The 22,345-nt window shown below is 41.4% G+C and overlaps 1 protein-coding gene across 4 annotated transcripts in view; it reads right to left on the bottom strand.

The window, feature by feature from the left end:
• The window catches only part of EFCAB2 (EF-hand calcium binding domain 2), a 128,226-nt gene that overhangs the window by 91,245 nt on the left and 14,636 nt on the right, over positions 1-22,345 (bottom strand). The window contains exon 1 of one of the 4 annotated variants that reach the window (XM_070232852.1): positions 16,608-16,713. The exons of the other annotated variants lie outside the window; for them this stretch is intronic. The gene's annotated coding sequence lies outside the window, so the exon portion shown is untranslated. Of the gene's footprint in view, positions 1-16,607; positions 16,714-22,345 lie in introns of those variants that run through there. 4 annotated transcript variants of the gene reach the window in all.

The following is a 22,345-nucleotide window of genomic DNA, read 5'->3' as shown; positions in this document are numbered from 1 at the left end:
AACATGTCTCACAGGGTCTAGCCACGAGAGTAGGATGTTGAAAAGGAATGGAAGTGAAGGTCACTGAAGTTGAAAAGAGCAAGAAATTACAAAACTAGTCTGTTGGATGGGTGGTCCACATGGTCACTGAATGGTCACCTAGAATGATGGTGAAATTTGGGATGGACAGAAAACTAATAAAGAAGTTCCAAAGGCTTCAGTCAACAAAGAGTTAGCTAGGGCTGGCCAGGTGTTGCAGTGGTTAAGTTGCACGTTTCGCTTAGGTGCCTGGTGTTCCAGGTTCAGATCCTGGGTGCTGACCTACGCACCACTTGTCAAGCCATGCTGTGGCACGCGTCCCACATATAAAGTAGGGGAAGAATGGGCATGAATGATAGCTGAGGGCCAGTCTTCCTCAGCAAAAAGAGGAGGATTAGTGGCAGATGTTAGCTCAGGGCTAATCTTCCTTAAAAAACAACAACCACAACAAAACTTCGTACTTCATAAATTAAAAAAAAAGAGTAAAGCTACAGGGAGACTGATAAATGACAGTGACAAAGAGAGAAGGTGAATAAGATGTGACAAATTTCAAAGGTAGAAGAATTTTTATATTTTTATATAAGAATGAAAAAGCAATAATCTGGAGTTAGAAGTGGGCTGACTCACTTACTACCTGAACACAAAAAGACATGAGAGAATGAATAGCGCTTACTCAAGATGGCCCCCCAAAAAATGGTATTCCAGAAGGAAATCCATGATTAAGTTAAGAAAAAGAGAGGAGAGGGATGTTCTACCAAAAGAGTATTTGTAAACAAGTTTATTTATATTACATTAAGTCTGACATTCCAAAGGACTCCACGGAAGGTCGTGAGAAGAAAGTCAGCAGGAAGATGAGAAAGGATAGATAAAGAAGGTCAGAGCTATATAAAGAGGGGAATACAAGAAAAGACAATTGACCAGAGATGTCCACATATGAAACAGAAGTCAGATACTGCTGAACATAAGTACATTGAAGAAAATTCATATTTAAATACAAAGACAATAATTCCATGGAATATTTGTCCTCTCTTTTTTTCCTAAGGCCTAGGCTCCCAAGTCTTTTTTCCCAGACTTAGGTTCAAACCTATGTTCTCTGGTGAGTTCTTGAAGAAGATACTTGATCTCTTTAAGCTTCAATTGGGGGTAGCATTTCCTTTCAGGATTGTGAATACCAAATGAGCATGTGGCTATCTAACTCAGTGCTTAGAACCTGTAGACACTAATAAATGTTCACTAGAGTATGAAATTCTTAAAGGCAGAAACATGGCAAACAACATCCAGATGGCTCCCAATGATTCCTGCCTCTTGGTTTTCACACATATGTACAGTCTCCTTTCACAGTATACCAGGGCTGATGGTGTGACCAATAGAATATGGCAGAAGTAATGGTATGTCATTTCCAACATTAGGCTTTTATCTTAGTGTCTCTCTTTCTCTTTCTCCCTCTCTCTCTCTCTCTCTCTCTCGCTCTCCCTCCCTCCTCCCTCCTTCCCTTTCATCACTAGTTCTCGGGGAAGCCAGCTGGACGTTGTGAGGTACTCAAGCAGCCTGTGGAGAGCCCCATGTCGTAAGCAAGTGAGGCCTACAGCCAGTGAGGAACTGAATGATCAATGGCCAAGTGGATGGGCTTAGAAGCAGATCCTCCAGCCCAAGACAACATCTTGACTACAACCTAATAAGAGACTCGGAACCAGAACCACCTGGCTAAACTGCTTCCAGATGCTTGTTTCTCAGAAACTGTATGAGAGAATAAATGTTGCTTTAAGCCATTAAGTTTTGCGGTAATTTGTTACCATAAAATAGATAACTAGTAGATAACAGTAATAGATTATACAGAATTTTGGTGCCTGAAAGTGAGATGCTGCCATCAAAAATGTCTAAAAATGTGGGAGAGGATTTTGAGTCAGGCAGTGCTAGCCTTTGAGTAGGCTGTAGGTTAGAGCTTAAAGCAAAGTGAGGAAAATGACACTGGAAACTGCAAAAGCAGATCCTTTTTATGAATAGCAGAAAAATTGCTATCAACATGAAAAGCAGAACACATGCCTAATGAACCAGGTGGTCTTGATAAAGGGCATTCTAGGAAAAGTACTGAAGGTGCTCCCTGGCCCCCTTTGAGTATATATACAAAATCTAAGAGGAAAAAGATAAACTAAAGAAAAGACGGTTAATTAAAAAGGAGCCAGGAATTGCCAGTTGTGAAAATTCCCTGCCTCTCCAAATGGCAACAGATGCTAAGATAAAAAATGGCTTCTGGGCAAAGATTAAATTTGGGGCACTGCCAGGAAAACAGTCTAAACATGAAACCAAGTACATGGCTGTAAAACCCTTCGTTAAGACCTCTGAAAGACCAAAACTTCTGTTGGCAGGGAACAGCTTCAGAAAAGTGCTTGCTGAAAACATTTACTCTCTCTCATAAAAGGGAGGATGACGCAGAGAGTAGAACCAAGAGCCCAGACAGCTGAGCAAAAAGCCACCTGGAATCATTTCTTAACAGTAGGACCAAGTCCTAATCAAGAACCTTCCAACATTTCCCCAGCTGGATTTTATGGACCACTGATCCTGTGTGTCTCCTACTTTTTACTCTTTGAACAGATATGTCTCTGGAGGTTATCCTTTACCTATTCCACCATTGCACGTTGGACAGTAAGTGGCAAAGAACTTGTCTCTTTAGTTTATAGGTCTACGGATCAAGAGAAGCTGTACTCAAGGAGCTGTCCGTAACTACAGTCAAGGAACATCATTCATACCTAGGCTTGATTTAGCTGTGACATTCTGAACTTTTAGGTGATGCTATAATGGGATGAGAGTTTGGTGGGCCTTGGAAGAGGGTGCATAAATTCTCTACGTGGGAGGGATGTGAATCATTGAGGGCCCAAGGGAAGAATATGGCAGCCAGCCTCCAAGATGATCCCCAATGATCCCCACCTCTTGGTACTCACACCATGGTGTAGTTGCCTCCAATGTTATACCAGCGTTAGTTTATGTCACCAATAGAATATGGCAAAAATAACAGTATGTCACTTCTGAGATTAGGTTATATGAGATATTGTGGCTTCTGTCTTGATCTTTGTCTCTCTGATTCTTCGATGACTCACTGTGGGGGATGCCAGATGCCACATTGTAAGGACATTCAAATGGCCTATGGAGAGTCCCATGTATCAAGAAACAGAGGCCTCTGGCCTCCTGCCAATAGCCATGTAAGTGAGCCACGGACTTGTGAGAGACTCTGAGCCAAAATCACACAGTAAAGCTACATCTGGAAATTGTGTGAGATAATAGGTGTTGGTTGCTTTAAGCTGCTAGGTTTGGGGATAATTGGTTGCATAGCAATAGTTAACTAATACAGGAACTATGTCAGTTTCATTCCTTCATTTCTGTAATCCCAGTTGCTTAACAAATTTTGCTAAATCAGATTAGCTTTCCTTTCCCTTCCCTCTCTTATCTGGACTTGTCACTTTCTCAATTTCATAAGGAATTCATGAACTGAAAAATTATTTGGAAGCAGTATTAAAAAAATTTTTTCTTGGGGCCGGCCTGGCGGCACAGTGGTTAAGAGCGCACGTTCCGCTTCGGCGGCCCGGGGTTTGCTGGTTTGGATCCCGGGTGCGGACATGGCACCACTTGGCAAGCCATGCTGTGGTAGGCATCCCACATATAAAGTAGAGAGAGATGGGCATGGATGTTAGCTCGGGGCCAGTCTTCCTCAGCGAAAAGAGGAGGATTGGCAGCAGTTAGCTCAGGGCTAATCTTCCTCAAAAAAAACTTTTCCTCACTAAACGTATACTTAATGTGTTCTACTCCTGCTGTTGTCTACACTTTAAGGAAATATGGTCCAACTTAGCTTTAAAATAAGCTGGGTAGGTTTCTGTCTTGTCATAGTTTGCTATTTTACTGTAAACAGCTTTCATAAATTTTTTTTTTTTTTTTTTTTTTTTTTCTTGGTTTTCTTTTTTTTTTTTTTTTTTCCAATTTTTTTTTTTTTTTTTTTTATTAATGTTATGATAGATTACAACCTTGTGAGATTTCAGTTGTACATTTTTGTTAGTCATGTTGTGGGTACACCACTTCCCCCTCCGTACCCTCCCCCCACCCCCCCTTTTCCCTGGTAACCACCAATCAGATCTCCTTCTCAATATACTAATTTCCACCTATGAGTGGAGTCATATAGAGTTCGTCTTTCTCTGACTGACTTATTTCGCTTAACATAATACCCTCGAGGTCCATCCACATTGTTGTGAATGGGCCAATTTCGTCTTTTTTTATGGCTGAGTAGTATTCCATTGTGTATATATACCACATCTTCTTTATCCAATCATTAGTTTCTGGGCATGTAGGCTGGTTCCACGTCTTGGCTATTGTAAATAATGCTGCAATGAACATAGGGGTGCAACGGACTCTTGAGATATCTGATATCAGGTTCTTAGGATAGATACCCAGTAATGGGATGGCTGGGTCATAGGGTATTTCTATTTTTAACTTTTTGAGAAATCTCCATACTGTTTTCCATAGTGGCTGTACCAGTTTGCATTCCCACCAACAGTGTATGAGGGTTCCTCTTTCTCCACAACCTCTCCAACATTTGTCGTTCTTGGTTTTGGATGTTTTTGCCAATCTAACGGGGGTAAGGTGATATCTTAGTGTAGTTTTGATTTGCATTTCCCTGATGATTAGCGATGATGAACATCTTTTCATGTGTCTATTGGCCATATTCATATCTTCGTTTGAGAAGTGTCTGTTCATGTCCTCTGCCCATTTTTTGATCGGGTTGTTTGTTTTTTTGTTGTTAAGCAGTGTGAGTTCTTTGTATATTATGGAGATTAACCCTTTGTCGGATAAGTGGCTTGTAAATATTTTTTCCCAATTAGTGAGCTGTATTTTTGTTTCAATCCTGTTTTCCCTTGCCTTGAAGAAGCTCTTTAGTCTGATGAAGTCCCATTTGTTTATTCTTTCTATTGTTTCCCTCAACTGAGGAGTTACAGTGTCCGAAAAGATTCTTTTGAAACTGATGTCAAAGAGTGTACTGCCTATATTCTCTTCCAAAAGACTTATTGTCTCAGGCCTAATCTTTAGGTCTTTGATCCATTTTGAGTTTATTTTGGTGTGTGGTGAAAAAGAATGGTCAATTTTCAATCTTTTGCATGTGGCTGTCCAGTTTTCCCAGCACCATTTGTTGAAGAGACTTTCTTTTCTCCATTGTAGGCCCTCTGCTCCTTTGTCGAAGATTAGCTGTCCATAGATGTGTGGTTTTATCTCTGGGCTTTCAATTCTGTTCCATTGATCTGTGGACCTGTTTTTGTACCAGTACCATGCTGTTTTGATCACTGTAGCTTTGTAGTATGTTTTGAAATCGGGGATTGTGATTCCGCCGGCTTTGTTTTTCTTGCTCAGGATTGCTTTAGCAATTCGCGGTCTTTTGTTGCCCCATATGAATTTTAGGATTGTTTGTTCAATTTCTGTGAAGAATGTTCTTGGGATTCTGATTGGGATAGCATTGAATCTGTATATTGCTTTAGGTAGTATGGACATTTTAACTATGTTTATTCTTCCAATCCATGTGCAAGGGATGTCTTTCCATCTCTTTATGTCATCGCCTATTTCTTTCAAGAAAGTCTTGTAGTTTTCATTGTATAGATCCTTCACTTCCTTGGTTAAGTTTATCCCAAGGTATTTTATTCTTTTCGTTGCGATTGTGAATGGGATAGAGTTCTTGAGTTCTTTTTCTGTTAGTTTATTGTTAGTGTATAGAAATGCTACTGATTTATGCACGTTAATTTTATACCCTGCTACTTTGCTGTAGTTGTTGATTATTTCTAATAGTTTTTCTGTGGATTCTTTGGGGTTTTCTATGTATAAGATCATGTCGTCTGCAAACAACGAGAGTTTTACTTCTTCGTTACCTATTTGGATTCCTTTTATTTCTTTTTCCTGCCGAATTGCTCTGGCCAGCACCTCCAGAACTATGTTGAATAGGAGTGGTGAAAGTGGGCACCCTTGTCTTGTTCCTGTCCTCAGAGGGATGGCTTTCAGCTTTTGTCCATTGAGTATGATGTTGGCTGTGGGTCTATCATATATGGCCTTTATTATGTTGAGGTACTTTCCTTCTATACCCATTTTACTGAGGGTTTTTATCATAAATGGGTGTTGGATCTTGTCGAATGCTTTCTCTGCATCTATTGAGATGATCATGTGGTTTTTGATTTTCCTTTTGTTAATGTAGTGTATCACGTTGATTGACTTGCGGATGTTGAACCATCCCTGTGTCCCTGGTATAAATCCCACTTGATCATGGTGTATAATCTTTTTGATGTATTGCTGTAATCGGTTTGCCAAAATTTTGTTGAGGATTTTTGCGTCTATGTTCATCAGTGATATCGGCCTGTAGTTCTCCTTCTTTGTGTTGTCCTTGTCAGGTTTGGGGATCAGAGTGATGTTGGCTTCATAGAATGTGTTAGGGAGTTCTCCATCTTTCTCAATTTTCTGGAACAGTTTGAGGAGAATAGGTATTAAGTCTTCTTTGAATGTTTGGTAGAATTCTCCAGAGAAGCCGTCTGGTCCTGGACTCTTGTTTTTGGGGAGGTTTTTGATTACCGTTTCTATTTCCTTACTTGTGATTGGTCTATTCAGATTCTCCATTTCTTCCTGATTCAGTTTGGGGAGATTGTAGGAGTCTAGGAATTTGTCCATTTCTTCCAGGTTGTTCAATTTGTTGGCATATAGTTTTTCATAGTATTCTCTTATGATCTCTTGTATTTCATTGGTATCTGTTGTGATTTCTCCTCTGTCATTCCTGATTTTATTAATTTGCGATTTCTCTCTTCTTTTCTTGGTGAGTCTGGCTAGGGGTTTGTCAATTTTGTTAATTCTTTCGAAGAACCAACTCTTTGTTTCATTGATCCTTTCTATTGTCTTTTTTGTTTCAATATCGTTTATTTCTGCTCTTATTTTTATTATTTCCCTCCTTCTACTGACTCTGGGCCTTGTTTGTTCTTCTTTTTCTAGTTCTGTTAGGTGTCGTTTGAGGTTGCTTACGTGAGCTTTTTCTTGTTTAGTGAGGTGAGCCTGTATTGCGATGAATTTCCCTCTTAGGACTGCTTTTGCTGCATCCCAAATGATTTGGTATGTCGTGTTCTCATTTTCATTTGTCTCCAGATAATATTTGATTTCTTCTTTAATTTCTTCAATGATCCATTGTTTGTTGAGAAGCGTGTTGTTTAGTCTCCACATTTTTGCACCTTTCTCTGCTTTTTTCTTGTAGTTGATTTCTAGTTTAATAGCGTTATGATCAGAAAAGATGCTTGATATTATTTCAACTCTCTTGTATTTATTGATGTTTGCTTTGGTTCCCAAAATATGGTCAATCCTTGAGAATGTTCCATGTGCACTTGAGAAGAATGTGTAACCTGCTGTTTTTGGATGAAGTGTTCTATATATATCTATTAAGTCCATCTGGTCTAATTTTTCATTTAATTCTATTATTTCCTTGTTGATTTTCTGTCTGGATGTTCTGTCCATTGGTGTTAATGGTGTGTTGAGGTCCCCTACTATTATTGTATTGTTGTTGATGTCTTCTTTTAGTTCTATTAAGAGTTGCTTTACAAATTTTGGTGCTCCTGTGTTGGGTGCGTATATATTTATAAGTGTTATGTCTTCTTGGTGGAGAGTCCCTTTTATCATTATATACTGTCCCTCTTTGTCTTTCTTTATCTGTTTTGCTTTGAAATCTACCTTGTCTGATATTAGTATAGCGACACCTGCTTTCTTTTGTTCATTATTAGCTTGGAGTATTGTTCTCCATCCCTTCACTCTGAGTCTGTGTTTGTCTTTGGGGCTGAGGTGTGTTTCCTGGAGGCAGCATATTGTTGGATCTTGTTCTTTGATCCATCCTGCCACTCTGTGTCTTTTGATTGGGGAGTTCAATCCGTTTACATTTAGAGTGATTATTGAGACGTGGGGGCCTACCACTACCATTTTGTGTCTTGTTTTCCGGTTTTCTTCAGTTTCCTTTGTTTCTCGTCCCATGGTTTAATCTGTTCTGATGTAGAGCTGCTACTCTCTGTTGTTGTCCTTCTACTTATCTCCTCTGCTCTTGGTTTTGTAGCCCCTTTCCTTTTTTGGATTTTTCAGGAATGAGGGTTTTCCTGAGGATTTCCTGAAGAGGAGGTTTTGTGGCAATGAACTCCCTTAATTTTTGTTTATCTGGGAAAGTTTTTATTTCTCCATCGTATTTGAAGGATATTTTCGCTGGGTAGAGAATTCTCGGCTGTAGGTTTTTGTCCTTCAGATTTTTGAATATATCATTCCACTCTCTTCTAGCCTGTAAAGTTTCTGCTGAGAAATCTGCTGATAGCCTGATGGGGGTTCCTTTGTAGGTTAGTTTCTTTTGCCTGGCTGTCCTTAATATTTTCTCCTTGTCGTTGACTTTTGCTAGCTTCACTACTATATGCCGTGGAGTTGGTCTTCTTGCATTGATAAAGTTTGGAGATCTATTGGCTTCTGTCACCTGAAGATCCATCTCCCTCACCAGATTTGGGAAGTTCTCAGCCATTATTTCTTTGAATAGGTTTTCTGCCCCTTTCTCCTTCTCTTCTCCCTCTGGTATACCTATAATCCTTACGTTGCATCTCCTAATTGTGTCTGATAATTCTCGGAGAGTTTCTTCATTTCTTTTAAGTCTTGCTTCTCTCTCCTCCTCTGCCTGCAACAATTCTATATTGCCATCTTCCAAATTGGTAATTCTTTCCTCCATATTATCGGCCCTACTGTTCAGAGCATCTAGATTTTTCTTAATCTCCTCTATTGTGTTCTTCATTTCCAGTATTTCTGTTTGGTTCTTCTTTATCGTATCAAACTCTTTTGTGACATAGCTCCTGAACTCGTTGAGTTGTCGGTCAGAATTCTCTCTTAACTCAGTGAGTATTTTAATGATGGCTGTTTTGAAGTCATCATCATTTAGGTTATATATCTCATTTTCTTTGGGATTGTTTTCTGTGTATTTGTTACTTTCTTTCTGTTCTGGAGATTTAATGTATTTTTTCATATTGCTTGATGATGTTGATTTGTGCCTCCGCATGGAGATAGAGTTTAGTTACTCCTTTCACTTGTTTCAGCTGCTGCGGTGGGGGGAGCAGCTGTTTATACTTCACCAACCAGGAACCCTGTCCGTAGTTGCTAACTGGGCCTGGGCCCCTCTTCGTAGCCACAGTGGCCCTTTGGATTCCCTCCTCTGCCGTGGGGGCCGTCACGGGGGGCTTCAGGCTGCAGGTGCCTACTGTTGTTGCCCACCTAGATGCGCTCTCTCCTTGGGGTCTGCAACGGTGTTATGGGCTTTTCCAGCGGCCAGGGGTGGGATCACTTTTATTTGTCGCTCGGTTGCTGTCGGCACCCACCAAATCTCACTTGTCCTCTATGGGTCGCAGGAGAGCTATTGGCATCTTCTACAGTCTGTGGTTAGTACACCTAGCTATGCTGCTTTTGCCCTGGGGTCTTCCAGCCTTGTGGCTGGCGGCTGGGTGCCTTCTACTGGTGCTGTGCAGAGGCTTTCCCTAAGGCTTCTGTGAGCCTGTAGGGTTTCCCCCTAGGCTACTAAGCTGGGTCTCTGGAACTCTCTCCAGCCCCAGTCCTCTCCGAGATCTCCGGCAATCCCTAGCCTCACCGGGTGGGCAACGGCAGCTGGGGGTCGCCCCGCCCTCTGGGCTTCTCTCCGGGCCTCTGCCGGGAGCTCTGAATGCTCAGCGTGGCCCCTCTGCTACCGGCAGACAGAGAGTTTTGTCTGCTGCCTGGCGGAGCTCCGGCGCTTCCCCTCCGGGTCGCCGGACCCGCCTTTGAAAGTTCTCCCGCCCCGGTCCTCTCCGAGATCTCCGGCAATCCCTAGTCCCACGGGGCGGGCAACGGCAGCTTGGGGACGCCCCGCCCTCTGGGCTTCTGTCCGAGCCTCTGCCGGGAGCCCTGAATGCTGGGCGTGGCCCCTCTGCTACCGGCAGACAGAGAGTTTTGTCTGCTGCCTGGCGGAGCTCCGGCGCTTCCCCTCCGGGTCGCCGGACCCGCCTTTGAAAGTTCCCCCGCCCCGGTCCTCTCCGAGATCTCCGGCAATCCCTAGTCCCACGGGGCGGGCAACGGCAGCTGGGGGACGCCCCGCCCTCTGGGCTTCTGTCCGAGCCTCTGCCGGGAGCCCTGAATGCTGGGCGTGGCCCCTCTGCTAATGGCAGACAGAGAGTTTTGTCTACTGCCCGGGCGGAGCTCCGGCGCTTCTCCACCGGGTCGCCGGACCCGCCTTTGAAAGTTCCCCCGCCCCGGTCCTCTCTGAGATCTCCGGCAATCCCTAGTCCCACGGGGCGGGCAACGGCAGCTGGGGGTCGCCCCGCCCTCTGGGCTTCTCTCCGGGCCTCTGCCGGGAGCCCTGAGTGCTCAGCGTGGCCCCTCTGCTACCGGGAGACAGAGAGTTTTGTCTGCTGCCTGGGGGAGCTCCGGCACTTCCCCTCCGGGTCGCCGATCCGGCCTTTGAAAGTTCCCCCGCCCCGGTCCTCTCCGAGATCTCCGGCAATCCCTAGTCCCACGGGGCGGGCAACGGCAGCTGGGGGTCGCCCCGCCCTCTGGGCTTCTCTCCGGGCCACTGCCGGGAGCCCTGAGTGCTCAGCGTGGCCCCTCTGCTACCGGCAGACAGAGAGTTTTGTCTGCTGCCTGGCGGAGCTCCGGCGCTTCCCCACCGGGTCGCCGGACCCGCCTTTGAAAGTTCCCCCGCCCCGGTCCTCTCCGAGATCTCCGGCAATCCCTAGTCCCACGGGGCGGGCAACGGCAGCTGGGAGACCTCCGTGCCCTCCGTGTCTCTCTCTGGGACCCTCCGGGCGCCCCGAGCACCAGGCCGGGTCTCCCCGCCAATGGCGGGGAGAGACTCTCCCCGCGGGCTCAGGTGTGCAACTCCAAAGTTTCCCTCTGCGTTTAGGAGTAATTGCGGGGGGTTTAAGTAGGGTTCTGGTCACCTGTTTCCACCGTCGCTCCTCTGTTGTGTTCTCGCTCCTGCCCTAGATGTGTGTGGATCCTCTGGGGGCGTCCGTTGGAAGAAAGCCGCTTGCGGGTACTAGGCTGCCCGTCGGGGTCGGAGAGTTTTCACCTATTTCCACATCCTCCCGGAGGAAAGTCCGTCCGCCTTCCGATGTATAGTTGCGTGGGTGTCTCAGACGTCCTGAGATGCTGTCTGGATATCCTTTGTCAAGCGATAAGTGTCCAAATAATTGTAGACTCGAAGGGCGAGAGACAAAGAGGACTACTCACGGCGCCATCTTGGAATTTCTCTCTTGGTTTTCTTGGCAATCATCTCCCTCAAAAACTTTCACTCAGTTCCTGGTGCCTGTGAACACATCTGATGTTCCCTTCCTAAACATGATTATCACTCCTGATATATGCTTTTTGCTTCCTCACGACTTAATCCAGCTTTCATAAATTTTAAGGAAAGGTTTTCCTTGATGAAAAAATTTTCTAGCCCAAAAGCATTGTTCAATCACAGACATGTCTATAAAAAGATGTCTGTCAACTGTATTTTATGGTTTAGAAGAAAGCTTCTTGCAGTTTTCAGCTCCCCACCAGCTACTCCTGTCTCTGTTGTTTGGTCTGGTCTAAAACACACACAGTCACGAAATGTAAAAGGCTGTTTACAAAAACCAACCGATCTTTTCTTGAATTAATCAGTCCACAAAGTCAATTTTAATAGCTTTCTTTACTGTCTGCACTATGAAAAACTGAAAAAAAGCTCCTTTTCTTCTCACACTACATGAAAATGATTTGAAGGTATTGAATGACAAGAATAAGTTCCCTTATGGATACGTGTTTACCGATTTTAAATAAATGTTAAGGTGTTTGCATGATTTTCCAGAAATTTGAAGCATTCATATAAAAATTTAAAATCGCAGGTAATAGTGTAACACGCCCTGCCTATGACTAACCCTATACTTGATGAAACAGACCCTGCCTTCTACTAGCCTATTTCTTCATCTTTAAGTGAGAATAATACCTCAACGAGTTGTTATCAAGATTAAATGTAATAACATATAAAGAGATTAGCATAAAGTTGGCTCATAGTAAACAAGCTCTCAGTAAATGTAATTGGAATAATGATCAGAAAGACTAATAGCCAAAAAAATTGTCCATAAAAGATTTTATTAACTCAACAAGAACAACCCAAGTTTAAAAATGGGCATTCTGACACACACACACACACATATATATAATACATATAAAAATATATAAAATATGTCAGGTGATAGATACGTTAATTGACTAGAGAGGAGAAATCCTTTCACAATGTATACATATATCAAATCATCCCAGTGTATACTTTAAATATCATAATTTTGTCAATTATACTTCAATAAAGCTGAGAAGAAAGCAGGCAAAAGTTCTGAACAGAAACTTCACCACAGAGGATATACTGATGGCAAATAAGCATAAGGAAAGACACTCAACATCATGCTATTAGAGAATTGAAAATTAAAAATAATGAGATACCACTACTCATCTATTAGAATGGCTAAAGTCCAAAAAACTGACAATACCAAATGCTAGCGAAGATTTGGAGCAATAGGAAATCTCATTCACTGCTAGTGAGAAAGCAAAACGGCACAGCCAATTTGGAAGACAGTTTGGCAGTTTCTTAAAAAGGTAAACAGTCTTACTATACATGATCCATCAATCACATCCTTGATATTTACCCAAATGAGCTGAAAACTTATGTCCTCATGAAAACCTGCACTTGAATGTTTAGAGAAGCTTTACTCATAACTGCCAAAACCTGGAAGCAAGCAAAATGTCTTTCAACAGGTGAACAGATAGATAAACTGTGGTACATCCATACACTGGACTGTTATTCAGTGATAAAAAAGAAATGAGCTATCAAACCACAAAAAGACATGTAGGACCTGCATATTGCTAAGAAGCCAATCTGAAAAGGCTATATACCATATGATTCTCATAATATGACATTCCGGAAAATCAAAACTATAAAGGCAGGGAAAAGATCAGTAGTTGTCAGGGGTTTAAAGGGAGGGGAGATGGTTGAACACGTGATGGGATTTTTGAAGGTGGTGAAACCATTCTGTATGATACTATAACAATGGATACATGACACTGCACTTGTCAAAACCCATAAAACTTTACATAACACAAAGAGTGAACCTTAATAAATGCCAAATAAAAAGAAAATCATTTAGGAGGTTGAGGCAATCTCAGGATGGGATACAGATTGTGACAAAAGAAACTGTATTACAAATGTATGAAACAATCTCACTGAAGGAAATGCAGGAGGAAAGATGCTGACCTAAGTAACTTTAGAAATAAGAGATCTGTAAGACTGAAGACAAAAGGCACTGCACGTAAGCACTGTGTTCTAGTTGATAAAGTTGTCTCCCACAGGGGTACGAGTTAACAGTTCTGACATTCTGTATGTGTACAGTGGACTGAACAATAAAGTAAATGGGCAGTGTATGGTGGGGGCCAGGTTTCTCACTGTCAGAGTGGAAATTTACTGATAAGCGATGGTAGCAGGTTAGAATGATCCATGTAATAATGATTAGAGTTGGAGATATCAATATGAACTCATGCTCAGCTTAATAGATTCTGATGTTTACATATATAAATCTTTATAGACATGTGCATATACAGAGGTTAGTGTGAACTCACATATCCCCTTGCTCTGTCGGCTGGGAGCGCCCAGGAGCAACAACACCCCGGTAGCAGTGAGCATAGATCTTGGTTTGTAATACCATTCTCCAATAAAAGGAACCAGGGCTCTTTGGAGAAATGGCTGATTCTAGGACTGGGGCAAGAAATATAAAAGATGTGCCCAGAGTATCTTGTTGCCAGAAAGTAAGGAAGTGCTTTAAAAAAAAGGAAAAAAAAAGTACTGACATTGATGGGGCTGTATCAAAGGGACACAGGAGCCAAGTAAAAGAGCTCCCAGTGGCCAAAGCTGGAGCAATTTGAGCAACAACATTAATACAGTAGATTGGATTATAACCCAAAGTATAAAATAAATATCCATGAGTCCATACTCACATCAGTGAATGAGGAAGCAAAAAAATAGGAGAAAGAGAAATTTCTTGTGCAGAAGAATTCTAAATAATTTATGTAGATTCTTTGCCCTCAAGGAGGAAATGCACAACTGCTTCCTCCGCATAGGGACTTCCTTCCAAAGAGTATAGTACGGAAAGGGGGTGAAAAAGAGTAACTTTACAGCGGAGAAAGTTGACAAACACTGCCTCCGCCAGGTGAGCGAGGTGCACGTCAACAGTAACATGGGTTACACTGATAGTAGGTACCTCGAGATGATGTGATGAAGCGGCACTTTCCCTCTGTGGTCTTCCTCCCACATCCCATAACCCCAGTCTAATCATGAGAAAAACATCCTACAAATTCCAATAGAGGAGCATTCTACCAAATAGCTGACAGTAGTCCTCAAAACCGTCACGGTGGTCATCAAAAACGAGGCAAGTCTGAGAACCTGCGCGGCCAGCAGGAGCCTAAGAGACGCTACGGCTGAATGTCACGTGGGGTCCTGGACGGGTCCCGGGACAGAAAAGGACATTAGGTAAAAACTAAGGAAATCTGAATAAGGTATGGGCTTTCCTTAGCAAAAAAAAAAAAAAAATTACTTTGTTAACCTCTTACTTTGCACAAATTTTGCCAGCATCTCTAGGCTGCGGCACAGTGTCATGGTTCAAACCAGAGGCTCTAGGCCAGACCACCTGGGCTGCGGGTCAGCCGCACCACTAGCAGCTCGGTGACCTTCCGGACAATATCAATATCAAGAATATCTATCTCACCAGGTTGTTTTGAAAGGTACTACCTGAACTGTAATAATATTCAATAAAAGTTACTCCGTATCATTCATAAGTTTTGCTGATTTGGGAAAGTTGCTTAGTATACCAGAAAAGGAAGTTATATAAATTCAATTGAGAGTAATTAAATTTCTATTACTCAATCATATGAAACATATATAGAGAAAATAGGCAGAAATCTAATTTTACACTCAGGATTATTAGCATTAGTTTTCATGAAGTCACAAAACTTACTGCAATCTGTTGCTATTTCACTAATAATATTTTTAGAACTGGTAATAAGTATAATTCTTACACTGGTTAATATATAAATCATCTTTCTTAAAATATTAAATAAAACTTTATATTTCATACTCCTTTTAAAATATATTCTTTAGATTATTTTTAGTTGTTCCTATTCTATTAGGCTATAAAAACATACAGCAGAGTTTATTATAAAATAAATATAACTAAATTAATATATCAATATAATAATAAATACCTTTTAATTGGTGAAATCTCAGAGGCAAGTTATATCATTATATAGTAATTCCTTTTTCTCTTTGATTCCATATTAGTCACTACCAAAGCCAACAATTTGACGTTATATTTGTTTTTCAACAGTTCAACATTATACTTGTTTTTTTTGGCAATGGAAATGCTAAGGCCAAAAGCTAGCTGTTATACCAAGTTAAAATCAAACCATAGAAAGAAAAAAAACAAAAAAAAAGGGTACATTTAATTTCAAAAGAAGGAATTAATGATAATAAATACAGAGGGAGCTGTCACAACCAAAATAAAGCCAGATCACCTAAGGTTATAGAGACGTTTTTAAACAAATAGTGCAGCTGAGTTTTTTCTAAAGCTAAAATGTCCATATACATATTTAAATATTTAACTAGCTACTAAAATCCCACCTACAGAAATTAAAATAAAATAATAAGCCCCACGAGGAATCTTTACCATGAGAACTGTTTAAAACATAGAAAAAGGTAAAGAAACGCCCTCCAGGTTAATTAATTGGAAGAGCAAATAATGCTATTGTTCTGTTTGCCCCAAGTAATAGCAATACCTAATCTAGAGATATGCTGTTAAAAAAACAGTCAAGAACCCAATTCTGGTCTTTTTTGGGGGGTGAGAGAGGGAGGGAGCTGTTCTTAACGAATCTTTATTTTATAAACAACTTGATCGAAAGACAATGTGCCACCAAAGTACCTGGCTTAACACTGCAATACTGTATCCACTCCTCATCTAGCTTTATGTTAATGTGTGCTTTCCTTTATCACCATGTGCTACAAATATATTCTAATTTAAAAGGAAAACAAACCAGCTACAGTAGACCCTAACAGGACCTGTGCTAGACCTCAGCGCGGTGTGCAGACAGCACTATGGAAGCACGGGAGCAGCATCCACCTCAGCGTAGAGTGGGACTTAGGTAGAGACCAGGAGGAAGAGGCAGAAGCTGAAATGGAGAAATTAACCCTCTCCTCCAAATCCCAACATCTAGTAACAAATTTAGGATCTCTGGACTCTAAAACCTTCGCAGCCACATCCTCTGCTGCCATGTCATCCAATAATGCCTAGTGCCACCACTGTTACCGGCTCCTGCCCTGCTCCAATCTGCCACAGTGCAGGCAAGTGACCCTCTAAAAACAACTGAATTGTATTGTCTCTCTGAGTAGAAAGCTTCAAGGGCTTCCTCTTGCTCTTGGATAGCGGGTCAGCCCCCCGACCTGATCACCTACCCACTTTACAAACCCCATTCCACACCACTCTTCCCCCCACCTCCCCTGCAGCCACGCGGCCTCCTTCAGCCTCTCACAGCCCCCCGCCACTGCTTCAGGCTTTTGAACTGCAGTTCTCAGCAGAGGAAATGCCACATTCAAAGACCCTGAAGAGAGAAAAAATGAAATCAGGTGTCCCTCTTCTGGAACACTGAACTTTTTTGTACTACTTTTCCCCAATGCAGTTAAACACTTAGGTAATTGTGGTTCTCTCCTCTGCACTAATATAATCTCTAAGAGGGCAAGCCCCAACCTGGTTTGTCTCCAACATCTGCCACAGTGCCTGCCACCATAAGCAATGGCTGAGACATTTCTCGAGCTCTTGCCGCAGATGAAGCTCTCTGCTACATGCTCCACCACCACAGGAGGTAGGTTCCACTCTACTCCTGACACTTGGAGAAACTAGAATAATTAGGTACCTAGCCTAAATCTACCCAGCTCTTAAGTGGCAGAGCTGGAATGTGAGTCCATAAGGATCTACTACAGATTTCATGTTCTTAACCACTAAGCAACACAATTTATTAAATGAAGCCCGTGATGAGGAAACTACGTGCACAGGCCTAGCACTTTCATCACGGGAACAAAGAATAAATTGTCATTATGATGAAGTGTAGAATGCATGGAGCCTGGTACCAGCCGTGTGATCAGAAAAAGCCTGGAGAAACAAAACATGCTAGTCTGCTCCGTTAGAGAGTTTAGACTGTCCTAAGGCAACGGGAAAACATTAAAGGCTTTTAGGTAGAGAATTCATGACCAGATAACCAGATTTTCAGCGTGGTAAATGCAAACTAGTAAACCACTTAAGAAGCTTGTACAATAGCCCAGTAGATACAGATAAATGTGTATGTGACCAGAAATTGAAGGGGTTTCTATTTTATGGTTTTATTTTCTCTGCCATATAAGAAGTAAAAAAGTTTGCAGAGTGAATAGGGAGGTGAGACGATTAGAGAATTTGTGCAGATGACCCAGATCCTTTTTGAATCCATGTTTACCAACGCCATGATAGACACAGAAAGACTAAGGTACTGCTCTAGATTAAAGGACACTAAAGAGACATGACAAGGGGCTGGCCCCGTGGCCGAGTGGTTAAGTCTGCGCGCTTCGCTGTAGGCGGCCCAGTGTTTCGTTGGTTCGAATCCTGGGCGCGGACATGACACTGCTCATCAAACCACGCTGAGGCGGCGTCCCACATGCCACAGCTGGAAGGACCCACAGCGAAGAATATACAACTATGTACCAGGGGGCTTTGGGGAGAAAAAGGAAAAAATAAAATCTTTAAAAAAAAAAAAAAAAAGAGACATGACAACTAAATGCAGCATGTGACCCTGGACTGAAACCTGTGTGAGGTGGCAAATGCTATATAGGCATTATTGCTGGGACAACCGGCCAAACTGGAAGACGGACTGTAGAATTAGATAACAATATTAGATAAACTTCCCCGAGATTTTACATAAGACTATCTTTGTTCCTACGAAATATACACCAAAGTGTTAAGGGATAAAGTGGCACAATTGCATGTAACATACTCTCTAATGTTTCAAGTGAAATACGTATATATATAAAATGTTAAAATTATATGATATGAGATATATATTATATAATACAATATGTATTTACATATGAGAGAGAAAAAATGATAAAAATGTGACAAAATGTTGAAATTAGAGAATTTGGGTAAAGGAAGTGCGGGAATTCTCTGTACTATTCTTGCAATTTTTCTGTAAATTTGAAATTTTTCACAAAGTTTGAATTATTTGACAAAATTTTTTAAATAATCAGTGTTGAATAAGGTATAGCCCAAGCATGAAATATCTGAATTTAAGATTTCAGAGGTGGCACAGCTCTAGATGATGGCAACATTCACTTTGGCCATGGAAGTGGGTGGCTGAAACGTATCAGAGAGTCACTGACATTGAGGTCACATTTGAGGGAGTTTCCCTCTTATTTCATTATATTGCATAGTTTCATATCAGATCTCATTTTTTTTTTTAAAGATGGGCACCTGAGTTAACGACCGTTGCCAATCTCTTTTTTGTCTTTTTCTGCTTTTTTCTCCCCCAATCCCCCCAGTACATAGTTGTATATTCTAGTTGTGGGTCCCTCTAGTTGTGGCATGTGGGATGCCGCCTCAACGTGGCCTGATGAGCGGTGCCATGTCCGCGCCCAGGATCCGAACAGGATCCGAAAACCTGGGCTGCCAAAGCACAGCGTGGGAACGTAACCACTTGGCTACGGGGCTGGCCCCTGAAATCTCATTTTATTTACTGATTTCACTTGATGTTTTTAATCTCTGAATTCGGTTTCACTTTTGTAGCTTTTAGTGCTTATACTATTGTATAATTAGTTACCATGTGAATCTACTAGCCAGTTAAAGAGGCACATAGCTCCTCTTCCTCATTACTAATGAAGATCTTAAATAAGGATATTTCAAATCCCCATCTCTTAGATTAGACATACTACCACTTTTCAGGTTTATTATCTTGGGTCCTACTCAGAATATCTAGTCTATGAGATAATATTGAATTTCATACAAATTTAAATATTTCAGCTACTATATCAAAAAAGGTAATTATGGCACATCACTCCCTTAGCATTCCTAAACCCTAAGTCTCTCTGATTTAAAGTCTTCAGAAAGTAACCCTCCAGCCTTCTGCATGGATGGAAGGGAAGTGATGCCTGGCTACTCCAGGGGATGAGAGATGCAACCTCTTGCCTTGGACTTTCATCCCAACCCCTTATATTTAGCCTCACTCCACACTTAGGCCTTCAGAGATGGCCGCTGCCTCCAATCCTGAGCCTTTCCAGGGTTTCACAGCCCCGCTTGGTTTGTTTCCTTTTGGCTCCCTCCTCTACAGGCTTATGTTTATATTCTTTGGTTATGCTGGGCTAGTTGCCACTCGTCCATCCATTTAATAATTTATCTCCTTTCCCAATGTCTTTTTACAAACCACTATTCTCTCCTCTTCTATTCTCTTTATCTTTGTAGGTCCATGCCTTTTTTTATTCTTTTACTCTCATTTTAGTGAGGTTTCAAGAAGGGTAAAAATAAACATGCGTGCTCAATTACCACGTTGAAGTGGGAGTGCCAGTCTAGTTTTTTATATGATGAGGTTGGATTAAACATGTGACTTCCAATCTGAGTGCCTCTGCAAATGTGATGGGAGTAGCTCTGAGCTTTTTCAATATTTTTAAAAGGTTAACAGAAAAATACATTACCATAATAAGACCGTGCAACGGGGTATTAAATTTCTTTACTCAATGTGTTGCTCCTGGTTCATTCATTCATTCAACATTTACAGAGAAACTACTATACCCTACATATTCTTCTAAATTCCAGAGATTTCATAGGAAATTAAACAAAGTCTGACTTCATGGAGTTCCCACAATAAGAGGACAAACAGTAGGCACAGATGCATCTTAAACTGATCATAAACTCTGACTGGCAATTACGTGTCTTTAATTTTAAAAAAATGGGGAGGAATTAATGTAATTAGCACAAAAGGATCACAACAAGGTACTCACAGAATTTAGAAACTAGATGATCCTGTTAGTAACCAGTAAGAACCAACAGAGATGAGATTAAATGAAATTATTTTTCCAAAGTGGGTAGAGGGTGGGGATCAAAGCTGGGTCAAAAGACCCTTGTATAAGAACATTTACTGCAGCATTATTTATAACACAGAAAATTTGGAAACAATCTGAACATCCAACAGTCTGGGTAAGTTTAAATATATTCCATAAATATAATGAATGCAACTATTATAAATGATGTTTTTGAGAAATACTTATAACACACAAAAAATGCTTATAATAGTGAAAAAGCTGGATATAAAACTATATACAATAGAACACAAAGTATACAAAACAAAACAAATACAAATCTGCCTAGAAAAAATTTGGAAGGAAAGGCATTAAAATAGCAAATATTACTCTAGAGTCTAGATCAATGGTTTTTAACAGCATCCTCATCCTATGGTAATTTGTTAGAAATGCAAATTCTCAGATCCCCTCCCTAGACTTACTGGTTCAGAAACTCTGGGCATGGGACCCAGCAACCTATGTTTTAACAAGCCCTCCAGAAGATTCTGATGCACACACTAAAGTTTGAGAACTACTGCTCTAGATAACGAGATCATGGACGAATTATATTTTCTTCCTTACATATATTTCCACTTGCCTTCTACATGTGAGGCACAGAGGCTAAGAACACCGGCTTCGGGGTCAGACAGATTGAATGCCTCACCACTTAGCTGTGTAATTTTGGTTGAAGTGATTTACCCATCTTTCAACACTAAATATTTCACTCCACTCTCTCCTGGTTTACATGGTTTCTAACAAGAAATCTAGGTAAGGTAATTTTTCCCTCTGGCTTCTTTCCAAATTTTCTTGCTGCTGTTGGTTTGAATACGATACACCCGGACGTAGACTTTTTGGTATTTACCCTGCTTGGCATTTCCTTAGCTTCCTGGATCTGCTTTGGCATCTGTCATTAATTTTGGAAAATTCTTCGCCATTATTACTTCAAATATTTCTTCTGCTCCATTCTTTCATTCTTTACCTTCGGGTATTCCAACTATGGGTATTTTACACCTTTTAAAATTGTCCCACAGTTCTTAGACGCTCTTTTTCGTTTCATTCTTTTTTCTGTTTGCATTTCAATTTGGGAAGTTTCTACTGACATCACCTTCAAGTTCAATGGTTCTTTCCTCAGTCATGTTCTGTCTACTGATTGGCCCCATTGACACACTCTTCACCTCCATCACAGTACCTTTGATTTCTAACATTTCTTTCTGATTCTTAGAGTTTCCATCTCTCTGCTTACACTACCCATCTGTTTTTGCATGTTGTCTACTTTTTCATTAGAGCCCTTAACATATTAATCATAGTTCTTTTAAATTCTCTGGTAATTCTAAAACATGCATCATATATTATCTGAGTCCACTTATGATGCCTGCTTTATCTTCAGAATGTGTTTCTCTTGCCTTCTCACAGAATGTCTTGTGCTTTTTTCTTGAAAGCCAGACATGATGAATCAGGTAATAGGAACTGAGATAGAAGGTCATTAGTGTGAGGCTTTAATGTCAGTTTGGCCAGGAGTAGGGCTGTGTTTAATGTCTGCTGTAGCTATAGGTGGCAGATTCCTCTAAAAACTCCTCCTTAAATAGAGTCTGCACCTTGCACATCTTTCAGCTGCAACCCACTGTCATTGTCATTGTAGCCCCGTAATGTCGTGGTAACGTGTGTGTGAAGAGAAGCATTCTATAATCTCATGATTAAATTTCAGCCTTTTAATAGACCTGTGTCTCTAGGCTGTGACCTTCACAAGTGTTTTTCAGCTTCTCACCCCCTTAGATGAGACAGGAATGCTACAAGGAACTGAAGTTGGCTAAATGTAGATAGGTGGAATAAGGCTCTGATGGAGTTTTTTCCCCCTGGAGAGTAGGTGTTTGTTATGCAGAATGCTCTGGGACTTCAAAATAGTTACTTTCCCCAACCCCCTGTTAGATCAACAAGAGAGTCTTTCTTGGCTCTTTACCAGATAACCTGGTGGGTTTCCTGCAAGTGAAACCCAAGAAAATGTGAGGGACCTCCTAATTCCACAGGCTCCCAGGAAGTTTCCTCCAGCAATTTCCCAGAATTACCAGGTGCTCCTTCCACTTTATAGTGACAGAAGTGATGACTTCCAAGTTCTTACCCATTAGAGCTGAATCTAGAAGTCTGCTTTACCCATGTAAGCTC

This window comes from Equus caballus, chromosome 14, assembly GCF_041296265.1.
Source record: "Equus caballus isolate H_3958 breed thoroughbred chromosome 14, TB-T2T, whole genome shotgun sequence".
Taxonomy (NCBI): Eukaryota; Metazoa; Chordata; class Mammalia; order Perissodactyla; family Equidae; genus Equus; species Equus caballus.
This window is presented reverse-complemented; position numbering and strand designations above follow the sequence as displayed.